Genomic DNA, 26,281 nt, shown 5'->3' with positions numbered 1-26,281 from the left:
TTGACTTTTCACTTTCATTTCTTATTCAACTTGGATCTGACCCTCGAAGAGTGAATCAAATTCCTCTATTTAGTTAGTATATTATGCAATTTCTTCTTTCTTTTTTGATGTTGGTTTCGTCGCTATTGTATAAAGACCTTTCCCTTGTACAGTTCGCAGCGCCTATTTCGTCATCTTTGCCTGAGAAGATATACTCTGCTAGAATAGACTATGCAAGCTCAAGAGCCCACGTGATAAGAAAAGGAACCACTACAAGGGGAGTAAGATTCGGATTACCTTGTTGATCGAATATCTCAAGGCAAGAACACTTCCATGAGATTCGAATCACTCCACAAGCAAGATTGATCATGTCGAGCTTGAATGATTCTACATGCAACCTAAACTACATAGAATTGCAAAGAAACTTAGCCATTGATGTCGAGCTTGAATGATTCTACATGCAACCTAAACTACATAGAATTGCAAAGAAACTTAGCCATTGGCGTCGAGCTTGAATGATTCTACATGCAACCTAAACTACATAGAATTGCAAAGAAACTTAGCCATTGGCAAAAGAAGAGCTCAAATGCTTCTTTTTACTATATTTTTCAAGTCCCTTACACATACAACATACATGGCTTTATATAGCCTCAAAATGAAACTACTAAAGTCATTCCAAGAGTTGTAACATTCATACTTAATGGCCATAATTAACCATTATGTAATTGTAACCTATAGTAAATAAAGTCTTAAAATACATAAATGAAATACAATAACTCTAAATTGTAACCCAACCAAAATTTATAACAATCAAACTTCATTCTTCTTCAATGTGGCATGAATTGAAACATCTTTTGATAATTTTGACAACCTTTTCTTAAACTTCATTCTTCTTCAATGTGGCATGAATTGAAACATCTTTTGATAATTTTGACAACCTTTTCTTCACATCTTCATTTCTTCAATGTGGCATGAATTGAAACATCTTTTGATAATTTTGACAACCTTTTCTTCACATCTTCATGGAAGTATGTTGTATGATTGATGTCTTTTGGTTCATATCATTCTCCACTTCTTCAAGAGGATTCGTCCTCGAATCTATTTGTGAAACTTTGCTGCAAAAAATAAGTTATGGAAATACAAAGGACCTCACAACACTCTCTCACGTGTATACACTCAAGGAATTTTAGGCCACTCTGTTTGCACTCATTTACACAAATGAATCTCTCATCCTTACCTCTCAAATTTTCTTGTAGAGCCCATATTTGATTTTTTATTTTTTATTTTGGGTCGATTAAAAACTAAAAAGATAAAAACAAATTGAAAAGAAATGCAAAGGAAACATATATCCGATCTTGAGCCTTAAGCTCTGATACCAAATGATAAGAAAAGGAACCAGAAGAGCACAAATGCTTCTTTTTACTATATTTTTCAAGTCCCTTACACATACAACATACATGGCTTTATATAGCCTCAAAATGAAACTCTACTAAAGTCATTCCAAGAGTTGTAACATTCATACTTAATGGCCATAATTAACCATTATGTAATTGTAACCTATAGTAAATAAAGTCTTAAAATACATAAATGAAATACAGTAACTCTAAATTGTGACCCACCCAAAATTTATAACAATCAAACTTCATTCTTCTTCAATGTGGCATGAATTGAAACATCTTTTGATAATTTTGACAACCTTTTCTTCACATCTTCATTGAAGTATATTGTATGATTGATGTCTTTTGGTTCATATCATTCTCCACTTCTTCAAGAGGATTCGTCCTCGAATCTATTTGTGAAACTTTGCTGCAAAAAATAAGTTATGGAAATACAAAGGACCTCATAACACTCTCTCACGTGTATACACTCAAGGAATTTTAGGCCACTCTGTTTGCACTCATTTACACAAATGAATCTCTCATCCTCACCTCTCAAATTTTCTAGTAGAGCCCAGATTTGATTTTTTTTATTTTGGGTCGATTAAAAACTAAAAAGATAAAAACAAATTGAAAAGAAATGCAAAGGAAACATATATCCGATCTTGAGCCTTAAGCTCTGATACCAAATGATAAGATATGGAACCACTACAAGGGGAGTAAGATTCGGATTACCTTGTTGATCGAATATCTCAAGGCAAGAACATTGTTTGAGATTCGAATCACTCCACAAGCAAGATCGATCATGTCTAGCTTGAATGATTCTTGTTGATCAAATATCTCAAGGCAAGAACACTTGCTTGAGATTCGAATCACTCCACAAGCAAGATTGATCATGTCGAGCTTGAATGATTCTACATGCAACCTAAACTACATAGAATTGCAAAGAAACTTAGCCATTGGCTAAAGAAGAGCACAAATGCTTCTTTTACTATATTTTTCAAGTCTCTTACACATACAACATACATGGCTTTATATAGCCTCAAAATGAAACTCTACTAAAGTCATTCCAAGAGTTGTAACATTCATACTTAATGGCCATAATTAACCATTATGTAATTGTAACCTATAGTAAATAAAGTCTTAAAATACATAAATGAAATACAGTAACTCTAAATTGTAACCCACCCAAAATTTATAACAATCAAACTTCATTCTTCTTCAATGTGGCATGAATTGAAACATCTTTTGATAATTTTGACAACCTTTTCTTCACATCTTCATTGAAGTATATTGTATGATTGATGTCTTTTGGTTCATATGATTAAAAGAAGAGCACAAATGCTTCTTTTTACTATATTTTTCAAGTCCCTTACACATACAACATACATGGCTTTATATAACCTCAAAATGAAACTACTAAAGTCATTCCAAGAGTTGTAACATTCATACTTAATGGCCATAATTAACCATTATGTAATTGTAACCTATAGTAAATAAAGTCTTTAAATACATAAATGAAATACAATAACTCTAAATTGTAACCCAACCAAAATTTATAACAATCAAACTTCATTCTTCTTCAATGTGGCATGAATTGAAACATCTTTTGATAATTTTGACAACCTTTTCTTCACATCTTCATTGAAGTATATTGTATGATTGATGTCTTTTGGTTCATATCACCACGACCTAGCTTGTTAGCTGTTCCGATGACGGATCCTATCTGTTACCAAGTCCTCTTTGTCGCGTAGCTAGATTTTCTCAGCTCCTTCGTTCTCCTACTTTATAAGAAAGTTTCCTTGATCCTCCTTTTAGTTAAATGATTCCAGAACATACCTTTCGCCGTCTCATTTGGTTGCATTGCACGTATACAAAGGAAAGGATGGTCGTTTCGCCTTGTACATTGGCTTCAAAATGGATAACTTGGTCGTTGCATGCCAAAATATTTAGCTTAATGCTCATTGGATCCCACATGAGAATTAGGCCACCAACATAGAAAAGTACAGTGGTACCGTATACCTTTCCTCCCAAACCAGGAATTTATGACAAAATAGGATCTTCAGTCGTGACCAATTCCATTCTCCATCATTGTAGTAATCCCCCACTTTCTCACCCCTCATATGCAAGGGAACATCGGAGTTGCACCTTTCAGCAATGGAAGTATTACCAATAACCAATCCACTTATCATACCAAAAGGATGTAGAGGCACCATTTCCAACAAGCTTGGAGCAGCCTTGCTTCACTACATTCTTGCGCGAGTAAATACTACGCCATGTATGTATGAGAAGCAGTTGGCTTAAGAGAGGATTGCAGAAAGGAAGAACCTTTTTGATATGGAAAATCAACCCAAGGGAAAGTATGGAATGGATTACTTTGATGATCAAGATCAAGAGTAAAAAAAACTCGTTTCTAAACTCGTGATTCGAATCACTCCACAAGAGGTTTGATCAATACCACTTGAATGACTCTACATGCAAGTTCTAAACACAAGAATTTGCAAAGAAAGTTTAGCTCTCAACAAAGCTAAAATAGAAATTTTATTCTTAATTCCAAAATCTCATCTCTAATCAAAGAAAAGAAGACTTTATATAGCCCTTACAAACTTAACCTATGGATATATACTCCCAAATTAAATGAGCTAGTAAATGAAAAATACCCATAACCTCCATATTAAAATGGCTAGTTAATGGTGGAATATAGTAACCTATGTGGGTTACAATATAACCTTAACTCCTATATTTAAAACTAGCTTAAATATGACAAACAAATATTTAAACTATAATAAAATAATGCAATTAATAAAATGTGCTTATTGACTCATCCTTGGACTAGTTTCATAAATTCAGTGGAGTTCATTAAATGCAACTTAAAGTGCATTTAATTCATCTCTTTCTTGAAGCTCAACTTTGCACAACATATAAGGGAGGTCTCCAGCGTCTTCTAGAATTTCCTTTGATGAGCTCACCATAGCTTGAATATAACTGTATAAGGTTTGTTGTAGCTTCTTAGCTCTCGTCCTTGTAATTGGACCTTCAGGTATGGAAATTCCTTGGTCGTGGTTCATATCATTCTCCCCCTCTTGAAAAAGATTCGTCCTCGAATCAAAGCCATCACCTACATCAAAAGGACTCAAATCAACAACATTAAAAGTTGTACTAACACCGTACTTACCTGGTAAATCAATTTTATAAGCATTGTCGTTGATACGCTCAAGAACTTGAAAAGGTCCATCTCCTCGTGGTAAAAGCTTAGATTTTCTTTGAGTAGGAAATCTTTCTTTTCGGAAATGCACCCAAACCCAATCTCCTGGCTTGAAGATGACAAACTTACGTCCTTTATTAATTCGGGTGGCAACCTTGGAATTTTGTTTCTCAATTTGTTCTTTCACTTGCTTGTGAAGTTTATGAACAAACTCAACCTTGGCATTTGCATCAAAATTCACAAACTCTTTTGATGGTATGGGCAACAAGTCAAGGGGGGTTAAAGGATTAAAGCCATAAACAATTTCAAAAGGTGTGCATTTAGTAGTGCTATGAACAACCCTATTATATGCAAATTATATAAAGGGCAAACAATCCTCCCAAGTCTTAAGATTCTTATCAATAATAGCCCTAAGCATAGCAGTCATGGTTCTGTTAACAACTTCAGTTTGTCCATCCGTTTGAGGATGACAAGTAGTTGAATATATTAGCTTAGTTCCTAACTTACCCCATAAAACACGCCAAAAGTGGCTTAAAAATTTTACATCACGATCACTAACAATGCTTTTAGGAATGCCATGCAATCGTACAACTTCCCTAAAGAACAGGTCTGCAATATGTTTTGCATCATCAGTTTTGTGACAAGGAATAAAATGAGCCATTTTACTAAATCGATCAACCACAACAAAGATGCTATCATAACCTTTCCTAGTCCTAGGTAAACCTAAAACAAAATCCATTGATATATCAATCCAAGGACCATTAGGAACCGGTAATGGGGAGTATAAACCATGTGGTTGAAGCCTAGACTTAGCTTGTTTACATGCTATGCAACGAGCACAAACTTTATGAACATCATGTCTCATTTTAGGCCAAAAAAAATGTTCAGAGAGCATATCATAAGTTTTAGAAACTCCATGGTGTGCCATTAAACCACCTCCATGAGCTTCCCTCACAAGTAGCTCACGGATGGAACAAGATGGTATGCAAAGTTTGCCTTTTCGGAACAAAAATCCATCTAACAAGTAATTATCCACAATGAGTCCTTTTTCACAAGATTCAACAAAAGGAGCAAAGAACATGTCATGTTGATACAAATCCTTTATGTGTTCAAAACCCAACAACCTAGCATTCAAAGTATTGAGGAGGACATACCTTCGTGATAATGCATCTGCAACAATGTTCTCCTTACCTTGTTTATATTTTATGACATAAGGGAATGTTTCAATAAATTCTAACCACTTAGCATGTCGTCTGTTGAGTTTATTTTGTACTCGCAAATGCTTTAAACTTTCATGATCCGTATGAATAATGAACTCCTTAGGCCAAAGATAATGTTGCCAGGTTTGCAATGCACGAACTAAAGCATAAAGCTCTTTGTCATAAGTTGGATACCTCAAAGATGCACCAGTCAACTTCTCACTAAAGAACATCAAAGGTCTTTGATTTTGCATTAATACAGCACCTATCCCTACTCCACTAGCATCACATTCAATTTCAAAAGTAGACTCAAAATTAGGTAATGCAAGCAAGGAAGCATAACTCAATTTTTCTTTCAAAGTATTAAAAGCAAGTTCTTGATCTTTTTCCCATATAAAGGATACATTTTTCTTAACAAGTTCATTCAAGGGTGAAGCAATTGTACTAAAATTCTTAATGAACCTATGGTAGAAACTTGCAAGACCATGAAAACTTCTTACCTCACTTACATTTTTAGGTGTAGGCCAATCTTTTATAGCCTTCACTTTCTCCTCGTCAACCTCAACACCATTAGATGAAACTACAAACCCAAGAAAGTTAACTTTTTCCATGCAAAAGCTACATTTCTTTAAATTTACGTACAAACATTCGTTTCTTAAAGTAATCAAAACATTGCGTACATGGGTAATATGATCATCTAAAGATTTAGAGTAAACAAGGATGTCATAAAAATAAACAACCACAAACTTACCTAAGTATTCTCGTAAGACATGGTTCATTAGTCTCATGAATGTACTAGGTGCATTAGTTAATCCAAAAGGCATAACCAACCATTCATAAAGACCATACTTTGTTTTAAAAGCTGTTTTCCACTCATCCCCAATATGCATGCGAATTTGATGATAACCCGATTTTAAATCAATCTTAGTAAAAAGACTACATCCATGCAATTCATCAAGCATATCATCTAATCTGGGAATTGGATGCCTATACTTTATAGTTATCTTGTTTATAGCCCTACAATCAACACACATACGCCAAGAACCATCTTTCTTAGGTACAAGAATAACTGGAACAGAACAAGGACTCAAACTTTCACGTACATACCCTTTAGCAAGAAGTTCACTTACTTGCCTTTGTATCTCTTCAGCCTCCTTTGGATTAGTCCTATAAGCTGGTCGGTTTGGAATGGGCGCGCCAGGAATGAAGTCAATCTTGTGTTCAATCCCTCTAAGTGGTGGCAAACTACTAGGCTTCTCCTCGGAAAATAAATCTTCAAACTCTTGCAAAAGCACAACAAAATGACTAGGCAAAGAAGGGTTAAGCATGTTAGTAAAGTAACAAGATCCCTTGCACATAAGTACAAGAATAGTCTGGTTAGAGATCAAAACATTCCTAGCCTCACTTGATCTAACATACAAGCTTACTGATTTGGCTTTTCTCTCTTTTTTTTCTCTAGGCTGAGTGTTACTCTCTTGCTTTGCCCTCAAGCTCTTTTTTTCACTTGATTCTTTTTCAATCTCTGCTTTTGCATCAACCTCTTGCCTTTTCTTTTTAAGTTTGCAATGATCAATAAATACATCTTTTGGAGACAATGGAATAAGAGTAGTTTTTCTACCGTTGTGAGTAAAAGAGTATCGATTTGCATACCCATCATACATTACCCGACGATCAAATTGCCAAGGCCTCCCCAGTAGTAAATCTCCAACATGCATGGATACAACATCACATAAAACATCATCAACATATTTTCCAATAGTAAAGGAAACAAGAGTTTGTTGAGTTACCCGTACTTCCCCACAATCATTCAACCATTGAAGCTTGTAGGGTCTTGGATGTGGTTGTGTCTTTAAATTAAGTCTTTTGACCAGAATGGAACTCACAACATTGGTGCAACAACCGCTATCAATTACAACACTACATTGATAAGAAAAGGAACCACTACAAGGAGAGTAAGATTCGAATTACCTTGTTGATCGAATATCTCAAGGCAAGAACATTGTTTGAGATTCGAATCACTCCACAAGCAAGATCGATCATGTCTAGCTTGAATGATTCTTGTTGATCAAATATCTCAAGGCAAGAACATTGTTTGAGATTCGAATCACTCCACAAGCAAGATCGATCATGTCTAGCTTGAATGATTCTTGTTGATCAAATATCTCAAGGCAAAAACACTTCCATGAGATTCGAATTACTCCACAAGCAAGATTGATCATGTCGAGCTTGAATGATTCTACATGCAACCTAAACTACATAGAATTGCAAAGAAACTTAGCCATTGGCTAAAGAAGAGCACAAATGCTTCTTTTTACTATATTTTTCCAAGTCCCTTACACATACAACATACATGGCTTTATATAGCCTCAAAATGAAACTACTAAAGTCATTCCAAGAGTTGTAACATTGATACTTAATGACCATAATTAACCATTATGTAATTGTAACCTATAGTAAATAAAGTTTTAAAATACATAAATGAAATACAATAACTCTAAATTGTAACCCACCCAAAATTTATAACAATCAAACTTCATTCTTCTTCAATGTGGCATGAATTGAAACATCTTTTGATAATTTTGACAACCTTTTCTTCACATCTTCATTGAAGTATATTGTATGATTGATGTCTTTTGCTTCATACCATTCTCCACTTCTTCAAGAGGATTCGTCCTCGAATCTATTTGTGAAACTTTGCTGCAAAAAATAAGTAATGGAAATACAAAGGACCTCATAACACTCTCTCACGTGTATACACTCAAGGAATTTTAGGCCACTATGTTTGCACTCATTTACACAAATGAATCTCTCATCCTCACCTCTCAAATTTTCTAGTAGAGCCCAGATTTGATTTTTTTTATTTTGGGTCGATTAAAAACTAAAAAGATAAAAACAAATTGAAAAGAAATGCAAAGGAAACATATATCCGATCTTGAGCCTTAAGCTCTGATACCAAATGATAAGAAAAGGAACCACTACAAGGGGAGTAAGATTCGGATTACCTTGTTGATCGAATATCTCAAGGCAAGAACATTGTTTGAGATTCGAATCACTCCACAAGCAAGATCGATCATGTCTAGCTTGAATGATTCTTGTTGATCAAATATCTCAAGGCAAAAACACTTCCATGAGATTCGAATCACTCCACAAGCAAGATTGATCATGTCGAGCTTGAATGATTCTACATGCAACCTAAACTGCATAGAATTGCAAAGAAACTTAGCCATTGGCTAAAGAAGAGCACAAATGCTTCTTTTTACTATATTTTTCCAAGTCCCTTACACATACAACATACATGGCTTTATATAGCCTCAAAATGAAACTACTAAAGTCATTCCAAGAGTTGTAACATTGATACTTAATGACCATAATTAACCATTATGTAATTGTAACCTATAGTAAATAAAGTCTTAAAATACATAAATGAAATACAATAACTCTAAATTGTAACCCACCCAAAATTTATAACAATCAAACTTCATTCTTCTTCAATGTGGCATGAATTGAAACATCTTTTGATAATTTTGACAACCTTTTCTTCACATCTTCATTGAAGTATATTGTATGATTGATGTCTTTTGGTTCATACCATACATGGTACAGATTGAACAAGACACCGAGTTTGAAACAAGTTCTCCCTTTGGTCTAGGCCGTCCTTCTTAATGTGGGTGTTTAGAGCTCGTCGAGTAACCAAAGATATATGTGTAGGGTCCTCTTCACTAAACTCCTCACTCTCATCAGTTTCCTCATTTATGTCGTCATGTGCCTCGTCATCCGTAACAATTTCTCCCTCCTTGATGGTCATAATTCTTGCGTTTGGGCAATCTCTACTATAGTGTCCTACCCCTTGACATCTCCAACACTTTAAATCTTTATTTCGAACATTAGACTTTTCTACTTTTTCTTTCCCTGTTCTAGAACTCTCCCCTTTCTCAAATTTAGCTTGAGGCTTCTCATTAATCTCTTGATTTCTATGCGTATAATCAATGTTCTTACTATCCCTTTTCCATGTAGAAGTAGAATTGGGAAAAGTTTTAGAAGAATACCGTTGAGACCTTCGTTGGATTTGCCTCTCGATCTTAATTGCAATGTGCAACAACTCCTCAATATTAGAATAAGGCTGTAAATCAGTCTTGTCCGCAATCTCTGTGTTTAACCCATTAAGAAACCGCGCCATGAGAGCCTCCATGTCCTCATCGAGTTCAAGTCGATCCATCAATATATCCATCACCTTGTAATAATCCTCCACAGATTTGCGTCCTTGTTTCAATGCTTGAAGCTTTTGCGCCATGTCCCGGTGAAAATATTGTAGAACAAAACGCTTCCTCATGGACTCTTTGAACTCGACCCATGAATCAATTGGTGCTTCAAGATTTCTTCTCCTACTTGACATCAATTTATCCCACCAAATTTGAGCATATTGTTTGAATTGAGCAATGCATAATAGTACCTTCTTTTCATCACTAAAATTATGACAGTTGAACACCGACTCCACCGTTTTCTCCCATTGAAGGTACTCCTCTGGATCGGTTTTGCCATAAAACTTGGGAAGTTTTAATTTGATGCTCCCCACGTTACGATCAATTCTATCATCATAAGGAACTCGTTGTTGTAAATTATGATACCTTCTTCCATGGTCTCTCCCTTGCATCAAGCCATGACCAACCACATGTGGATTATCCTCGTGGTGATCAGAATTGTCGCCCTCATATGTATCGGTTGAGGGCGTAGGTAGTGGAATCCTCTGTCGAGCTTGATTTTGAATCTCCAATCTGCCTATTCGATCAGTCAACTCTTCTATTCCTCGAATTAGTCTTTCCATGGTTCGTTGTTGGGCTTCTCTCAATCGTGCATCAGTAATGTCAGTATTGTCCTCTGGATTTTCCATGCTACAAAAAAAAAAAAAAAAAAAAGGTAAAAAAAAAAAAAAAAAAAAAGGACCTCACAAGCACTCCCTCACGTGTATTCACTCGTAAATGTAGTTCACTCGTGTTTAGCACTCAACACTCGAATCAATGTGTCACTCCCTTACAAACTCACCCTCACAATTGAGCACACACAAATCACACTCCAAAAAACAAATTGGGATGTGAGACAAGCTATGTTATAGAGCTAAGTGCAATTCAAAGTGAATAGACAGCACACTCAAGACATACACAAGGGTATTGAAGGAGCAATCCGAATAACGACAAAGAAACGAATTAAAGAAAGAAAATGATTAAGGACTAATGTAGACGTAGTAACATATGAGAGTTACATATAATAATCAAGAGGAAAAAAAAAAACATTTAACATCAATATGCTTTCTTTCTTTCAATGGTTTTTTTTTTTTTTTCTTCTGATTGGCAAAATATAGTCAATTTACCAACAAGGAAATTGATTTAGAAGATCTTAAAGAAGAACAAAGTGTTGATAAGATCCAGATCTAACACTTTGAAGAACATAAGATTTTTTTTTTTTTGTTATATATTTTTGTGATAGAACATGAACATTCTACACAAACTGAGAAAAAAAAAATTATAAGAGAATTAAAAGAGATAAGCAAAATGAAACATATATCCGATCTTGAGCCTGAAGTTCTGATACCAAATGATATGGAAAATCAACCCAAGGGAAAGTATGGAACGGATTACCTTGATGATCAAGATCAAGAGTAAAGAAAACTCGTTTCTAAACTCGTGATTCGAATCACTCCACAAGAGGTTTGATCAATACCACTTGATTGACTCTACATGCAAGTTCTAAACACAAGAATTTGCAAAGAAAGTTTAGCTCTCAACAAAGCTAAAATAGAAATTCTATTCTTAATTCCAAGATCTGATCTCTAATCAAAGAAAAGAAGGCTTTATATAGCCCTTACAACTTTAACCTATGGATATATAACTCCCAAATTAAATGGGTTAGTAAATGAAAAATACCCATAACCTCCATATTAAAATGGCTAGTTAATGGTGGAATATAGTAACCTATGTGGGTTACAATATAACCTTAACTCCTATATTTAAAACTAGCTTAAATATGACAAACAAATATTTAAACTATAATAAAATAATGCAATTAATAAAATGTACTTATTGACTCATCCTTGGACTAGTTTCATAAATTCAGTGGAGTTCATTAAATGCAACTTAAAGTGCATTTAATTCATCTCTTTCTTGAAGCTCAACTTTGCACAACATATAAGGGAGGTCTCCAGCGTTTTCTAGAATTTCCTTTGATGAGCTCACCATAGCTTGAATATAACTGTATAAGGTTTGTTGTAGCTTCTTAGCTCTCGTCCTTGTAATTGGACCTTCAGGTATGGAAATTCCTTGGTCGTGGTTCATATCACTTTTTTTTTACTTGGACCAACATACCCTAGTCCCCATCGTTTTGAGTACTCTTTGCATCGAAATGTCATATTATCAGAAACTTTGTCCCATTCGCCGCTTATCTATTCTCTTAAGAGATCATTATTAGATATTGAATTCATGTTCTAGGCTAGCGGAAAATCCTTCCGCCTGCCTCTTCTCCTAAGACCGGTAATCTCGCATCTATTCATGAAATTGGAAAAGGAGAAATTGCAGTTGAGAGCTAGTTAGTTTCAGGGATTGGTAATTCGATCAAAGCACCTTCGACCTTCCCTTCTTTTAGACTCTAGTCTCGGCTTCAATCGGGAATGAAATTGTAAGAACCCTTTAATCGAATGATCGTACAAAAAAAGGGTGACCGTGGTTGATAGCGTACCTATCTCACATTTACTCAGTGACTCTTCCTACACATCCAACAAGACTGCAGATGGAAATCAGATTACCCGGACCTCGGATTTTTCCCTTTGCCTCGGGTTGTCTCGCGATCCCTTCTACAGCTTAGCCCGCAGCAGTACCTTGAACAACCCCAGGTCCAATAGAAGCAAGCCCGCCGGCCAATCCAGCAGCAATAAGGAAGCGGCATAAATCAGTGGATTCATAATAAGTTCCTCACACCAAAGAAGGAAATGATTAATGAGACAGACAATCAACCAATGAATTCTCATATCACTGATTATTCCATCGCTAAGATTTATCCTTCTAAAAAGAAGGAAGTCGGAATCTTATGGATATTGAATCGTCCAAACTATTTCAATCTCTCTTTTTCCTATCCACCCCCGTAGTTTTTGTGAATCCATACGACTCTTGTTCTGCTGTTCTGCTCTTTCTTTTTTCTAAAGCTTCATTATTCATTCTTTGTTCTTGATTGAATCTGACAGAGGAAGGAAATGGAAGGACTTCCATTGCAAGCCCTATCTAAATTCACAGTAGTAGGGTGAGCGGGGATTAGATATATCTTTCCTATATAACTAGTCTCTATCTAATAGAGTAGAGCATATACATGTCTTTCTTCCCTAACGTAAACCAATTAATTATTCATGGATTCCAATTCTAGTTCTGGAATCATTCTTCGAAACATCCATAGGCAGGGGTTGTCTTATAACAATTCAATTCAATACATCTAGTAGACTCCACTCTACCCTAACCAATCCTTTTTTCTCTTTGTCCCCCTTTTTCTTTAGAATTATCCCACCCACATGTAGACAATCAATCTAAATGGACGAATGAATTAGTTTAGTCTGAATCCTTGCATAGCCTAGAAATATCAATATTTGATTAATCTAAGCTAAGTTCATGTAATTTCTTCTTTTTTTCTTTTGTTTAATCGTTGAGAGGAAAAAGTTTAGATCTCTTTCCTTTTTTGACAGACAATTCCCGAAGAATAGGAATAGCACAATCTTTGGTTTCCTATTACTCTGACTCCCTAGGAATACCTTTTCTGTATTTGAAAATTCTTTGTATATTTATGTTCCCTAGATTATCTTGAGCCATGTATACATTGCCTTGGTCTAAGCTAAAAACAAAAGACTATTTCGAAAACTAATCAATGATGACCCTCCATGGATTCGCCTATATAAGCCGCAGCTAAAGTTGCTAAAATCAGAGCTTGAATACCACTTGTAAATAAATAATCCAAGGAACCTAATAGGTACAGGAACTACTAAAGGTATTAAAGAAACAAGAACAACAACTACTAATTCATCAGCTAATATATTTCCGAAAAGTAGAAAACTAAGTGATAAGGGGGTTTTGTGAAATCTTCTAAGATGTGCTAATGGGTGGTAAAAGGATTGTAGTTGGTTGAATGTATTTCCCAAAAGAACTTCATAATCCTTTTTAGCTAAGACCCGCATAGAAATATTCTACTGATGTGAGTAAAGCTAAAGCAACAGTAGTATTTATCTCATTTGTGGGTGCGGCTAACTCTATGTGAGGTAACTGGATGATTTTCCAAGGTAAAAGAAAGAGCCCCTGACCAATTCGATTCGAAAGAAAAAGAAATAGAAAGATAGTTCCAACCAATAAAGAAAGGAAACCCACGGACCTCTTCGCCAATTATTGATCAGAAGCATCCAGCAGCGCCACGTTCGATTCTCAGGGCTAAGGCTTTCCCCCCTCCCTTTTCTTTCCTCCCTGGCTGGCCGTGTCCACCCACACTTCTTCTGAGTTTTGCTCATGTCTCGATTCAAGGACATATGAGAAGGAAGAATGACCGTCAGTAGGAATGGTTTGTGGATTACGAACAGCTATAATGGCTGAAGCTAATAAGATAGCAATTACAACCCAAGAAGTAATAAGTACTTGGGCATGTACTTGGAAACCTCCTTCCTATTTTCCAATACAAAGGCCAACTTCCACACGGATATATTTTATAACCCCTTCCTTTCTTTGTGTGTGTTGATAGAACATAATAGAATGAGTATGAATATTGCCCTCTGAAAGAAATAGAACTGTAAAGGAATTTGATTCAACTGTCTTCCTTCGACTTGCCTACCCTTGCCTTGAGTTGTCTATTTTTGATATCAATTGATTACATTACAATATCCCTACCCTAGTTTTTGATCTCTTTTGTGCGATTCGGGAATAGTAAGCAATTCCCTACCCTAACTCTATGGAGTTCCCTCCCAAATTGATTGATCTTCTTATGAATAATGAATCGGATTTCAGGCATCATCATTCGCTGGAATCGAATTATGAGATCCGGGTCACCATTTGTATCAATTAAACAACTAGTTGGAATTCCCAGCGTGATACATTCTTTCAGAGCCTGATATTCTTCTCGTTGATCAAGGATTATTACAATATCGGGTAACCAAACCCCGTCATATATTTCATCCGCCCAGATGGATATGTTTGCAAGTGAGATAATTGTCTCTTCAAGATAGGGGCATCCCTTTTCGGAAGACGGTTGGTTGAGTCCCCCCGCCTTTTGTTCCGTTCTCAAGTCCCTGAACTTATTCAATTTCGTTTCGGTAGTAGACCAATCTGTTAACATCCCCCCGAGCCTTTTTGTATTAACATAATGCCACCGAGCCCTTGTTGCAGCCGGGGCTACTGAATCCGCTTCTTTTTGGTACCAACAATGAGGAATTGTTTGCCCTGCCCCTACTTGCTGCATCAAAAATGAAATCACAAGCTTCTGATAAAAAACTAGCAGTTCTAGTGAGGTAAGATTTAGAATATTCATCCCTTTACGTTTTGCGGAGATATATCTAAGGTGTCATTCTAGGATTCCATTTCCTAGTACCATGAGGAAACTGAACTAACTCCTGCTTCCATCATCTCTTCCAAATGGATGTTCCAATATCTTCTTGTTTGTCATTTCTCCCCCCACTTCCTCGCTCGCTTTTTTAAGAAACAAAAAGGAGACGAGCTGAAATAGAAAGAAATCATTGTTCCCATGGAACCTTCTTATCCTCTACCTCTACCGGGGAGTGACTGTTGATACACGATCCAAGCCATTCATTTTTTTATATTCGTTATTATCTGACTTAACAGGATGCCTCTACTTTGAGAAAGAATGAAATCCTAGAAATTCTTGTTCTGATCTATCATGTAAATTCGTTGAAATGCAAAAATGCAATAATTGTTTGTGGTGGAACAAAATCTCTCTCCCCCTCGACTAATTTGTTTGGGGGATTTTCTAAAGGAATATTGTTATGTTGCCTCGAACGGTGTGCTAATTCTCTGAATCCGGTACCAACGGGCATCATTCCTCCTAGAAGTTCTCTTTCCAACCTCTCACCCAATCGATACTCGGAGGGCGGCTTTTGCTAAAACTCGAGCAGTTTCTTTCTTGCTTCCGATATTCTTGTTGGTTGAGTATTTATAGATGCTTTTGTTATTCCCAATAATAGGGGGCTCGGTAACGAATTCTTCCAAAGCACGCCCTGCTGTTCGTTTCACTGGCAACAATCCAATGAGTTCTCCAGGTGAACATTAGACATTCTTATGAAACCAAGACTTTTAGAATTTATATATGTCTATTATGGATCTACACCCCCTGCCCCTGGGATCGAGAACCCTTTTTGATCTTACTAACCAAAGAGATACGACTTTGCACTTTAGTTCAGCACCAATCAAACCCAAGGAATTCCAATCATTCTTCTTATACGCGAGTTCCATTCCAACCAACCCTCAATTCTCTTTTCTAGGTAATCAAAAGAACGCACTTCTATCTAATACTTCAGACACTTTTGGAAGACCTGCGTCGCCAGATCGTGATTTTGCATATATCAATGTAACTAAGGTATGTATCTCCTTCTCCAAGGATTTCTCCATAATGGCCAAATAAGGCTTAACTTATCTTATCTTATTACTCCGGAATCAACTCGACTTGAACAATGAGAATTTGACCCGATGTAGAAAATGCCTAGCTTGAATGATTCTTGTTGATCGAATATCTCAAGGCAAGAACACTTCCATGAGATTCGAATCACTCCACAAGCAAGATTGATCGTGTCGAGCTTGAATGATTCTACATGCAACCTAAACTACATAGAATTGCAAAGAAACTTAGCCATTGGCTAAAGAAGAGCACAAATGCTTCTTTTTACTATATTTTTCCAAGTCCCTTACACATACAACATACATGGCTTTATATAGCCTCAAAATGAAACTACTAAAGTCATTCCAAGAGTTGTAACATTGATACTTAATGGCCATAATTAACCATTATGTAATTGTAACCTATAGTAAATAAAGTCTTAAAATACATAAATGAAATACAATAACTCTAAATTGTAACCCACCCAAAATTTATAACAATCAAACTTCATTATTCTTCAATGTGGCATGAATTGAAACATCTTTTGATAATTTTGACAACCTTTTCTTCACATCTTCATTGAAGTATATTGTATGATTGATGTCTTTTGGTTCATATCAAATTCTCTTGTAAGCAGCTAATCTAATGAATTTCTTCTTCTTCTTTCATTCTCACTGTAAACACATAGGAATAAGATTGAGTCTTGAAAAGCAGCTAATTAATTTACTCGACTGTAAACAAGGGGTTCACTATTTGATGGTCTCTTCTCTCTCCCAGATTTCTCGAACTGTAAAAAAGGGAATAAATAGAGGTTCAGTCTCATTCCTCTCTATTCTTCCTAATTACCCAATCTGGTTTTGGATCAGTCGCTTCTCTTTCTCTTCGTTTACAGTTACAGTTAAAGAAGAATAAATAGGGAATATCGGTTCAGCTGGCTGAATGAGTAAGTAGCGAGAGGATCAAGATCAATTCAATCAAAGAGCTACTGAATGAACACCTATTTACCTTGTGATGAAAGAATAACCGAACAAGAACGGAACAAGGAGTTAAGGAGAATGAAGAGTAAAGGGGCGAAGCCGAGGTGAAGGATTTCTTATTCTTTTCTTTCCTGTAAAGGTGAAGGAGAAAGAAGAAATAGGAGTAGCTCGACAGTAAAGGTTCCGGGAAGGGAGGTTCAGGCAGAAGAAGAAAATGAAGGTGAATGAGCTGATCTTTCTTTCATTTATTTCGTCTCATTCATCTTGACTTCCTTAATGCAATAACTGAACACTGCTTACTTAGTATAGTTATATTCCCATCATTCATCTTTCTTCGTCTTTCCTTCCAGTTCACTCTCATTAAGCTTGATTTACTCTTTCCTTCCTATAATTCATCTTGTCTTGTTTTCTCTTCGTTTACTTTGAATAAATAGGTGTAGGTCAGGTAATTGAGTATAAGGTTCTGGTTCCGAAGGAATATCTGATTCTGATTCAGGTTCAGGTTCAGGTTCAGTAGTGAAGGAGCTACTTTGACCACCAGAAATCAGGTCAGGTTATATCGGTTCAGGAAGTAGTTCAGGATCATTCATCTTTAGTTTCGTCTTTCAAAGAAGCTGCTAATTCATTGATTCTTCTTCTTTCTTTCACTGTAAACTCTCTTTTTTTCTTTCTTTCTCTTATTCTTCTTTGATTTTATTCTTCAATTCATTCTCTTTGTCTTTTACCTTGTAAAATCATGTTCAGGAGCGAAGCAATGGAACCGACAATGAATAGGCGAATGAGCTAAGCAATGAGAGAGACCACCGATAGGGAGAGGAGTGAAAGAGGGTTTAGGGGAAGGAGTTCCATCAGGTTCAGGGGAAGGAGCTTGCTTCTTTTCTTACTGTTCAATCAAGGGCATATATATCGGTTCAGGAGCGACGAAGCCACGAGACCGAGTTCAATCATTCAAAGGTTCAGCGGAGTTAAGTCTCATTCATCTGGAGTATTTCTCTTTGTTTACAGTTCAATAAGCTCAGGTCATATATATCAGTGAAGGAGAATGAATCTTGTTTGTTGAGTTGAGTCTTTGCAGCTAATTCATTGATTCAAAGACGGTAAAGTCGAATTAATCTTGAGTTGAGTCTTTCCTTGATTCATAAGGGAGAGGTTCAGGAGCGAAGGAGCTTGACTTATAGTTTAGTTTACGAGGCGAATGAGCGAAATGAGACCGGGCGAAGCAGCTCCATGAGAAGAGGCGCGAAGCAGCTCGACTGTAAAGGAGAGGAGAGAAAGAGGGTTCCTTCACTCTCATTCATCTCTTTCTCCTGTAAAACAGCTAAGCTAATGAATTTCTTCTTGTTGAGTCTTAGTTTACCGTGAAAGAAGGAAAAGGAGAATGAATCTTGAGTTGAGTCTTGACTTGCAAATTACCTCAATAAATAAGGGAAGGTAATAAATAGAGGAAAAGGGTTTCGCTTTCGGCTTTGCTTCTAGTTCAGTCGCTTTACCTTCTTCTCATTTGACTCTCCTCTCCTGTCAAGTTCTGGGAATAGAGGTTATTGAGTTCAATCTATCTCATTCATCGAGAGTTGAGTCTTCACTCTCATTCATCTTGAGTCTTGACTTCCAGTTCACTCTCATTCATCTCTTTTCTTTTCTTTCCTCTCCTTCCTGTAAAGTTAAGGATTTCATTCATTGACTCGACTCGACTGTATAGGTTCTTCTCATCTCATGCAGCTCCTTTTCTTATTCCTATTTATTCTTGAACAGTAAACTCGGTCTCCCAGCTTCGCTCCCTCCGTCTTAGTATACTAACTTAGCTTATTAGCCGTCACTCAATGACTTGTGGCCCAGTGTCTACAAGCTCCCAAAGAGAGTCAGTCTTTCTTCTATCAACCATATATATGGTCGGTCTGGGTTCTGGCTTTTTTCATTAGTATCCCATTCTGCTATGGCATTCCCGCCGCATTCGCTCGAGACGTCCAACAAGTTCTCTCTCCCATTGGTAGGCAGAAGATAAGGGTTTTGGAGGGTAAAGGTGTGTATCCTACATACTTTCTTTGTTATGTTAGCATCGAATCTCTCTAGCTGAGCTTCGCTATGTGAACTCCTCCCTCTTCTTTACTTTCCAGTCTCGCAGCTTTGTTCGTCTCCTCCAAGCTGCATAGTTTGAAATATGGATGATCAGCTAAGGTTCACAGAAGGTTGGGACCTATTTTGAAGTGAAGCATAAGGAAATCGGCACACATGAATGACTTGAATTCAATACATCCCCGGGAAACTCTACAATAATGAGTTTAATCGATTGGTCTGAGGTCTGTGCTCTCTCTGTCCCCAAAATCCTGAGATGGATCGGTCCCTTGAATATGCGTACTCGTCCCGTCCAGGCCCTATACAAAGGTCGAATTAGCTTGAATTAGTTCCTCTCTTCTTTCTTCCCCTGTAGCAGGAAGAAGTCAACATTCATCTCTTTCTGTAATTCAGCCTGTAACTTTTGAAGGTGCAAAATCTATAGAAGTCGAATCTGTTTCTCGTATTGGCATTTTGGAAAACATTGGCTAATCCGTCCACATTAATCCCTCTCTGTCTTTTTCAAAAAATGGATGTTTTCTTCCGGTCTTTCCATCTGTCTACGGCTATTTTCTTGTTCATCCTGCCTTCGCCCTTTTCTTTTATTAGCAGCTCTTCGATCAACGCGGGTTCGGGTCTCAGAGGCCATTTTTCTAATCCAAAAGGTCACTTTCATGGCTTTAGTGGGTCAATCAGTAGTACCTTTCAAAAGTCTCGTTTTTGGGCTGGATTTTTAAGCGTAGTTTTCCACTCGATTTTCCACTCTATATAGTTAAGGAGTGGAGCTGGAGAATCTCCCTCCGCCGATAGGCTACTACATTTGTTCGTTTTCTTGTTTGAAATTCCAGGTCTGGTCTTCATTGGTATTTGCTGCTCACCCACTACGTTTTGTTTTCGTTTTTCTCCGGCTCGGTCGAGCTGTCTGAGGTCGATGGTGCATCCGGAAAGCTCTTTCAGTATTCATCTCCAGAGCCCGGTCAGATGCTTCAATCCTTCATTCATATTCTGTCTCCTTCTTATATTTTTGATGTATATATTGCGAGTTTACTGCTCTAATCTTTTATTTACTAGTCTTCCCTTCACATGTTAGAAAAAGGCGGTCTGTCTCCCCTAGACCTTATTCCGTCCAAGCTCTCATAGCATTCTTCGTCTTTTTTCCTTCTCTGCAGCACATATATATTCTGCTTTATAGAGATCTTTTCTTTATGGTTTTGAGTTTGTTCATGGGAGAAAGAGTTTAGGAAACCAAGCATGGTTTAAGCGAAAATCAATACACATTCAAGGAGTTGTACACGAGTTTGGTAAAGCATTCACCTATCGGTTGTACATCGACCTGTCGGGAAACTCTAAACTCTCCCGCAAGCGTCCTTCTTAGGTCGGCATTTGGGGCCTTGCTTGTTCGTTTTGACTCATTCTTTTGATTGCCATGTCTGCTCCGTCTGCTGGTATAACATAGATGTCTTCTCTCTCAATAGCCAATCAATCAGGCAAAGCAGGAGCCAGCACACCGAGGGAGGAATCCCTTACTTGTTCGGCTGGCGGATGCAGTATAGTACAAGAATGTGTATAAGCCAAGTTCGGTACACCAAGATGTTACACAAATCTCTTTCTTTCAAATAGGTTATCACATGCCGGCCAATCAACAAAGATCTGAAGAATGACCGACCCCTTTTTGAGCCTACGAAAGGAAATTCCATTTGAACATATAACAAAGGCATGAATGGGAGAATGAATACGATACCATAAGGAGGAATTTCTCGTTCTTCATGCCGAAGGAGGAGGTATATGGCAATACCCAAGGTTACGATAAAAGAATAGGACAAAGGTCTATATTCAAGTCAGAAATCAAGGTAGCAAGCCCATTTGAAGAGAGTTGTTACACGAGCAAGCTAAGTCCATTAGAGTGAATTTCTTTGAGCGCCATGTTCAAGCAATATCATGAACGTACGAGAGGAAATGAACATGCTCAAAATAGGCCTTTTTACGACTTCAACGAGATTGATGTTATAGTAGGCGGATCCGCCGAGCGATGGTATAAGAAGAATTAGGATTCCAGAAAGCACATGAAAGAACGAAATCAAGAACATACCGAAGGAGCATGGGGCAGACTTATGCTTTTATTAAGGTTCAATACTCTTTGTTTGTTTGTGTTAGGCTTTCCCCCCACTACACTATGCTAGTTACTAACTTAGGTATCTAGCCCAGAATCCATGGAGAATATCAAAGAGAGTCAGGAATTTCTCGAACAAGCATATCAGCAAGCTACAGCAAAATTCAACCAAAAGCAAAGCTTTCGACGATTTCGATTTGAGTTTCTGGGTTTCCTGAGAAATCTCTTGTTTTTTGTTCTTCTTCTTTCCTGGTCTTGTTTCAATTGTAGTTCTTCGGTTGAGTTCCTTCTTTTATTCAAATGCAGCCCATTCCTGGTTAGCTCTCTGCTCGGGATGCATGGGCTGGGCGCCCGTTCTTCATTCCCATCCTTTCCGTTATGTAAATGGAGACTTCTCCTTCCACTCTCCAATATAGGGAACCTCTATCGATCATCTCACATATCTGTCTGTATCGTCGGTCGGTCGTATTTCTTTCAGCAAGAGGACGGGACGTGTTAAAGCAATAAATATCATAGATCTCAAGCTAGATCCACGTGCGCAAAAATGTGTGATTTCATAGGGGCGTAAGATACCTTACTAAAAATCAGGAATTAGTGGAAAATGCCTGAAAGAAAATAGAGTAGCGAGGCGGAACATCGGCACGTGCGGGGAGGCTAGCGCAGGTAAGCTCACATAAGGGTCTGAGCTCATATGTCGTACTCTATCATTGGCATGGCCGGCATGGATTCATTCGATTACGTTTTACTCTTCAAAATTCATCGATGGATTCCCGGAGCTGGAGTTGGTTACACACAAATCTACTTTTCTTCGATATCCGAGTCGAGCTGGTCTCACTTTGATTAGTTGTGCTCTTTCTGAGCCTATGGGAGAAGGCATCTTTGCACGCTTTCATATAGAGAGGTCGATAATAGACCTTATTTCACGCCTATAGACTCAATCGAAAAAGAAAGAAGTATGGGGATTTACAAATTTCCATTCTTATTTGAGTACCTAGGGAGGGCAAGATCCTGAGCTTCGAACAAGAAAAGAAAGAAGAGAGGCACATACTATCAACAATCTTTCTTTGTTGGGTCAGTACATCAGCGAAGCGCTTCCCGTTCGCTCTTTTTCATTCCCATCATTCTTTTGCCAGTTGTTGGTGGAAACGAGGGAGCTCTTCATTTTGGATTTCGTATATATGGGCATCCTTATTAGTTTAGTCCAAACTCAAAGTTCACAAACTCCAATGATTCCACATGAAAGAGTACGAGATCTTCTTGGGGTTCTCAACATAAAAAAAAAGGTTTAGGTTGAATGTTGAGCTCAACCTCTTATTCATTTTGATAATAAAGAAGGATCTTAGCTTTTCGCATTCTCTTTAAAAGGACTTTATTTTGATTCTTGGGATGAGTGTACGGACGGTAAGCAGCTTCCCGGACTTAGCCGAGGTCAAGATGGTTCGGGGTTCAGGCGCATCGAGCTCAAACTCTTTCCCTGGGTGGGACATGGATCTCGATCTGCCTCCATGGGAAGAAGTAGAAGTTACCGTTAATTGAGGAGGCGAACCCGATATGGATGTGTGCGGGGAAAGGGATCCAGCCCGCATTAGGGCGATTGTATAGGCCCAACTGAAAGAAAGGGTCGCTCAAAGCAAGGACAGGGGGGGTCCTTGAAGAACAGGTCCAGGCCGAAATCCTCCGCCGGGGATTGTCTCGCTCGGATTTCTATTTCTGCATGCGCAGCGCTTTGCTTTGATCCTGAGAACTTGGAAAAAAAGCACAAATCTTTTTCCCGGCTGGTAACGCAGCTTAGAAAGATGATAGCTCCATAAACTATTAGGTCAAACGCAATATTGAACGCAATCTTCTCTCTTTCATTTTCCATGAATGCAAAATCAGCTTCTAGCAATATAGTCTCGCCCCACTCTTGATAGTGAAAGAGGGGCCCTAATGGAAGATGGGCTTTTTCTTCTTCTTTTCTTTCTTTTTCGGTATGCCGCTCCGCGATCAAGGAGTGAAGCTATGAGCCCGAGGTGTAGAGGCAAATAAGCGAAGCTACTCGACCATAAAGAATAGGGAGAGGAGCGAGAGAACATAAATCGAGCCTAATATCATGAATATCCTTCGCCCGTTATCTCTTCATCTTTCTATTTATAAGCCACAGCTCACTTCGACGTTTCCAATTTCCCATAGAATCTCCGGGGCTTTCCTAGCCACTCTCGTTTTGTTTTTTTATCTTCTTTGTCTGAAAATAGGTTTGATTTGCTTCACCCATGAGAATTTCTACAGATTCCTCTTTTATTCATCAAAACTCATCCTAATCTCCGTCGAGATTACTTCCTTAGCCATGTCCTATCATCTGTATAAGGGGGTTTGTCATTTATTGATGGATTTTGTTTCGTTTCGGAAGAGAGAGAGAAAGACAAATTGATGATGATTGATAGCTCTCTTCTTTAAAGCTTATGCCGTATCAGGCTATTGGCGTTTTATCTGCATCTTCCTGACCAAGACCCAGAAAGAAGGGGTGAGCTTTGTTTGGGATGAACTCGCAAAGACTCGACCCGAGGACTTCCCTCGTAGAGTGGCGTCTTTTATAAGACTCGACTTTCCTTGAGAAGTGGAACTCAAAGGGAACTAAAAAAAAAGAGGTTGAGCTCTTTTGGCTGACATTTAGCCCTTTCGATAAGGCGGCTATCCGCATGTGTCCCAAAGTGACGTCCATTTTTTGGTAATGATGGGTATACTCGAGAGAAAAGTGTGGAATTCGACCTCATACGCGGGGTCATGGACTCCTTTTTCGTTTAGAGGATCCCATTTCTTTCGACATGAAATTCTTTATTGTTGAGCCTGGTGTGGAATCACAATTATTACACATTCATTGTTGGTCTGGCTGCTGGTCTAGCGATCCCTCCTAGCCGCCGTCGTCAGTGCAACCTGCCTATTGAAGACCGAAATGTAAGTAACTCAGTGCTCTATACGAGGAAAATGAAAGTAGAATTCGTTCGGATCCTCCCACATGTTCAATCTTTTTTTAGCGGTTTCCCCAGAGATATTTATCATTAATACAACTTTCATTTTGCTCATTCATGGAGTTGTATTTAGTACCTCTAAGAAATATGATTATCTCCGTTAGTCAGTAATGTGGGTTGGCTTGGATTACTTAGTGTTGCGCGCCTAGGAGGGCAGCACGGGGATGTAGATGAGATATTATCACCCAACTCCCTAACCTAATGTGGCACCGGGTTCGGGCTGCAGGGAACTGTAGCATGGGGGGACGTCTAATCCTTTTACTGCCGCAAGGCTGGCTAATCGTACGCAGCAGGCTCGAAGACCCCTGGTTCTGGAAGGCACATAAGTCCGAACGCTATGTTGAATGTGCCACCAACACTACACTACGTAGGTACCTGTGCAGGTGAGGCGTCGGTCGGTCCTAGAAACGGCGGCAACCTAGGGATCTCACCAGGCGGCTCCTTCCATCTATAGGGATTGGGGGGGCATAGTACAATTCTTCTTGGAGGAGGGTTGGTTTGCCCCGGTGACTGATCCTGCCATAATGTACTCCTACCTATAGCACCGGCACCCGAAATCGAGCATACATACCACGATCCTCATGCGTGAATAGCCGGGAGGAAAGAAAGGGCGGTAAATGATAATGAAAAAGGGCGTATGCACGGGCGGAATGGATGAGCGAAAGGTGCCATGGAGTGAGGAATATATATCTCGAGTCTCATGTAAGACAACAAAACCTCGAGGTGCTGCGAGAAACTGCGGGACCTTCTCGAACACAGGATAGGCAATTGAGATCTCGAGCTAGCCTATTCATTATGGGGAATCAATGCTCCGGCCCGAATAGAGCTTACCTCCGGCACTTGGCTTTCTCCTAGCTTAGCTGCGCTTAATAGGCCGTTTGGGTTCCTCTCTAGTGGCCTCCTTACCTTACTACCCACTCTACATACACTCCCACTCCAAGCTATGCCTGCTGAGCAAGATGCATTGCAATTTCCTCTTCTGTGGACGCACCGGAATATGATCCGGGACGGGAAGGAAGAGAAAGACTTTTTTGCGGGCTTTCTCTCGTAAAGCCAAGCCCCAAGACAAGGTAGAATTGTTGGGAAGGGGACATGAGAAGAAAGAGAACCTGGCTGGATTCGGGCTGGTCTCGTGGCGCCCATTCCTAACCAGTTCCGAAAGGGTTCGCTCATGCTGGAGGGAGCATCCACACTGAGTGATCGGTCCGCTAGTTCACGCAAATCTGAAGAAGTTATCACGGACGAGCCACATGCAGGGAAACTTGCACGTGTGGTTCTGGCCGGGCTTTCCTGAGATATCTAATAACCTTGCTTCTGCTCGCCGCTGGCGCACCTCTCCTAACTATTGCCCATTTATTCTGGAATAATCTTTTTAGGAGGGACAATTTTACATATTTCTGCCAAATCCTTCTATTATTAAGTACGGCTGGTACCATTTTGATGTGTTTCGATTCTTTCGAACAAGAGAGGCTTGATGCTTTTGAATTCATTGTATTAATTCCACTTCCTACTCGCAGTATGCTCTTTATGATCTCGGCTCATGATTCAATTTCCATGTATTTAGCTATTGAGCCTCAAAGTTTATGTTTTTATGTGATGGCAGCATCCAAAAGAAAGTCTGAATTTTTCACGGAAGCCGGCTCGAAATATTTGATCTTAGGTGTATTTTCCTCTGGAATCTTACTGTTTGGGTACGACCTGACAACTACTGATATCTCAAAATCTCCTTTCTGAGAATATTGGTTGTGATATTGATCT

The 26,281-nt window shown here is 38.4% G+C and overlaps 2 long non-coding RNA genes across 2 annotated transcripts in view; one reads left to right on the top strand and one right to left on the bottom strand.

The window, feature by feature from the left end:
* The first annotated feature begins 6,747 nt into the window (after positions 1-6,747).
* Positions 6,748-26,281, top strand: part of LOC111472114 — a 20,026-nt gene continuing 492 nt past the window's right edge. Inside the window, exons 1-2 of the long non-coding RNA XR_002715336.1 lie at positions 6,748-6,758; positions 17,922-17,927. This is a non-coding gene — a long non-coding RNA (uncharacterized LOC111472114). The remainder of the gene's footprint in view (positions 6,759-17,921; positions 17,928-26,281) is intronic.
* The window catches only part of LOC111472115, a 22,918-nt gene continuing 18,793 nt past the window's right edge, over positions 22,157-26,281 (bottom strand). Inside the window, exon 3 of the long non-coding RNA XR_002715337.1 lies at positions 22,157-22,366. This is a non-coding gene — a long non-coding RNA (uncharacterized LOC111472115). The remainder of the gene's footprint in view (positions 22,367-26,281) is intronic.

The sequence above is a fragment of the Cucurbita maxima genome, unplaced genomic scaffold (assembly GCF_002738345.1).
Source record: "Cucurbita maxima cultivar Rimu unplaced genomic scaffold, Cmax_1.0 Cma_Scf00065, whole genome shotgun sequence".
Lineage (NCBI taxonomy): Eukaryota > Viridiplantae > Streptophyta > Magnoliopsida > Cucurbitales > Cucurbitaceae > Cucurbita > Cucurbita maxima.
The sequence above is the reverse complement of the archived record's forward strand: the minus strand, read 5'-3'. Positions and strand labels throughout refer to the sequence as shown.